Source organism: Hypanus sabinus, chromosome 8 (genome assembly GCF_030144855.1).
Source record: "Hypanus sabinus isolate sHypSab1 chromosome 8, sHypSab1.hap1, whole genome shotgun sequence".
NCBI lineage: Eukaryota > Metazoa > Chordata > Chondrichthyes > Myliobatiformes > Dasyatidae > Hypanus > Hypanus sabinus.
The window spans coordinates 105,228,010-105,231,484 of record NC_082713.1 but is presented as its reverse complement, the minus strand read 5'-3'; the positions used below and the strand labels follow the sequence as shown (position 1 = coordinate 105,231,484).

Here is a 3,475-nt window from a genome sequence, read left to right as displayed (position 1 = left end):
TGCCTGAAATATCGACTGTTTATTCATTGCCATAGATGCTGCATGACCTGCTGAGTTACTTTAACATTCTGTGTTTCTGTACATTTCTTTGATATTGTTGGAACCCTACAACATATCCATTCTCATAATGTGAAGCTGCACTATTCTGTGAATTTCTCTTTTGAGATGATGTACCATTCTGCTTTGCAGAGCTTTGATCACAATAACATTACCAGCATGGTAATTCACTTGTCTGTGTTCCCTTATGTCAATTTTAAATATTGGATTTTAAGAGAAATTATCTTGGTCGCAGTAATTGTGTTAAGCTGCTGCTGTCCTATATTGAACTATTTTTTTCAAGTTACTATGTGATTTAAAAAAAACACTGTATTGTGCATTTGCTGACTTGTGCAAAGATGAATTCTCATTTAGAATGTAGGAGGCCATTCACTCCAACACGTCAATGCTGGCCAAAAATAGATAAAACAAACTTGACTTTCTAACTTCTGATCAACTTCCAGATTATTAAAAGCCTCTTTCAAGTGATTATCTAGATACATGTTACCAAGTGTGATAAAGGTTTCTATATCCAGCACACTTTTTGTCCATACACCCTAATTTGTATGACCTATCCCACTTAATTCCTTCTCCCACTTAGTCCCATCAATGCATGCTGACCCCTTCCAGCCTTTCTGCAAAGGGAAATACATTATTTCTGTTCACCCTTGTCTGAGCTTATAACATTATATAACTCTATTTAAACTTCATCATGTGTTCTTTGTTCCCAAGTAAACACCACCATCCTTGCCTATATTCCTCAGAACCACACTTGTACACCCTCGGCTCTAAATACAAAGCAGCTGCGAATGGGAAAATGTGCATAGGTATAGCCAAATTTGTTTCAAATTTAGGATCAATCGTAAATTGTCACGGAACGTAACAGTTGTAGATAACTAACAATGAATGCAAGAGGTCGTTAGACTTTGCGTGATGGTATCTACCATTAACCTCCGTTTCAGAAAAATGAAATTGACCATAAATAGTTGTGAAATAAATTTTACTACGGACTTCTCACCATCCAGTTCGTAAATAAACAGGAAAGCTCTTTATTTTAAAAACAGTCAGAACTCCCCGTCGGGGAATTGAACCCCGGTCTCCCGCGTGACAGGCGGGGATACTAACCACTATACTAACGAGGAACTGGCTAACAAGTTGGCATCATACGCTATATAAACTAGATTTATATAGTGTATGAAATAGTTCTTCATTTCGTTTTGGTATACTCAATAGATCAAATCACTGATAATTTTTTTGCTGTAAGCGGGATGTTAGATCGAAGTTCTTAATGCTGAAGTGCCTGAGGTAGGACGAATTCATGTTTTTGTTGAACTTTGTTAAGCCAGCAATGAACTCCAGGAAAATTTAATTATCAAAATAGAAGTAAATCCATTTAATCGGCAGATAAAATAAGTTATTTATTCCAACATCTGCAGTCTCCTGTCAGTATTTTAATTAAATATTGAGTTGAATCTGAATGTTGATTCTTTGCCGTTTATATTATTTAAAATAATCAAAAGGTCTTATAATTAATTGACTGATATCTTCCACACAGAAAATGCTTGCAGAATATTGGGGCTCAGATAACATCACAGATTAGATCCCACAATCGTAAAACTGTAGGAATTAAGTCTAAGATATCCTCAAAGAAAATAGTTACAAATTGCACAATCCAGGTGAACACCCCCAGAAATGCTTCACCCTCATCAGCAAGTCTTTGGAACAGACTTGCTACCATGAAAAACCAACCACGCTACCTCCAAAAACCACTGATTTGAGTGTAATGACTCACAGCCCTTTCCTTTCCTTAACCCTACCCTATCCGCTTTGCTCTCATAGTCATGATTCCAATCTCGACTATCACTTATTTTATTTACAACAGCCGAAATCCAAATGTTTTAAATGCTTACTCCATGTACCCACCACCATCTGTGTGGGGGAAAAAAACATGCCACACAGGTCCCCTTCAAATCTTTCACCTCTCACCTTAAAGTTCTAGCCCTGCAGTTTTAGAGTCCCCTACCTTAATAAAAAGTGGTGGCCACCTTACCTATGCTCTTATGATTGTATATACCTCTATGAAGTCATACCTCAACCTCCTATGGTCTAGAAGAGGATAAAGGCCCAGCCTATCTAATGTCCGCTTATAACTCAAATCTTTGAATCAGGGCAACATCCTCAGACTTTCTTTCTGCATACCCTCTCTAACTTAATCACTTCCTTCTCAAAAACAAGAGAAAATCTGTAGATGCTAGAAATCCAAGTAACACACACAAAATACTGGAGGAACTCAGCAGGCCAGGCAGCATCTATGGAAAAGGGTACAGTCGACGTTTCAGGCCAAGTCCTGATGAAGGGTTTCAGCCTGAAACGTCGACTGTACTCTTTTCCATAGATGCTGCCTGCCTGCTGAGTTCCTCCAGCTGTGGTCTCACCAACATCTTTAAAGCTTTAACATAATGTTCCACCACTTTTAGTCAATGCCCTGATGAAAGAAGGCAAAAAAGTTGTATGCTTTTTTCACCATACTGTCTGCATCACCACTTTCAGAGAACTTTGTATTTCCATCTCTAGGTCGCTCTGTCATACAGAACTCCCCAGGGCCCTGCCATTCACTGTATATGTCCTGCCTTGGTTTAACTTCCCAAAATACATCACTTCACTTTTCCAAGCTGTCTGCCATTGCTTCAACATCTTTCCCAATTGATTTAGATACTTTTGTTTTTGTTTCATATGGCGTGGCTCGGGAGGGGCAGACGCTGGTCTGTCTGTTTGGGAGGTATGTTCAGATCAATCTTCCTCTGGCATCTCGTCCACAGCATCCCAACATGCGTGATCCTGAGTTGGCATTGCCTGGTAGAGTCTTTGAAGTGCACAAGCCTCCACACAACTTCAATGTGTTGATCCAGGTCTTAGAGGTCCTATTGTAACCTTAGACAACTATCTTGACTGTCCACAGCACTACCAATTTTTGGAGTCATGTATAAAATCATGCCACTTACATTTTCCTCCAAATTACTTTTATATGACAACCAACAGGGGACCCATCATCAATCCCTGCCTGCAGCACACCTCCGATCACAGTCCTCCATTCTGAAAAACCCTCCACTACCACCCTTTGACAACTCTCACCAAGCCAATTTTTGTATAAATTGTTTAGCTCACCATGAATTCCCTGTGATCTAACCTTATGAATCATCCAAACATACAGAACCTTGTCAAAGGCCTTGCTAAAACCCATGCAGTTGCCAAATGCCCTCATCAGTCCTCTTGGTTACCACTTCAAAGAACTGTGGACATTTGTTACATTTGTGAGAAACCACACACAAAGTCATGTTGACTTTCCCTTTTCAGTCCTTGTCTTCCCAAATACAGGTGTCTCTAAGAATCCCAGTAACATTCCAATAAGACCATAAGATATAGGAACAGAATTAGGCCA

At 39.4% G+C, this 3,475-nt stretch overlaps 1 non-coding gene across 1 annotated transcript; it reads right to left on the bottom strand.

The window, feature by feature from the left end:
- Positions 1–1,106: 1,106 nt before the first annotated feature.
- trnad-guc (transfer RNA aspartic acid (anticodon GUC)) lies at positions 1,107–1,178 on the bottom strand. The gene has a single exon. It is a non-coding gene; the product is annotated as a tRNA-Asp (tRNA).
- Between the last annotated feature and the right edge of the window lie 2,297 nt (positions 1,179–3,475).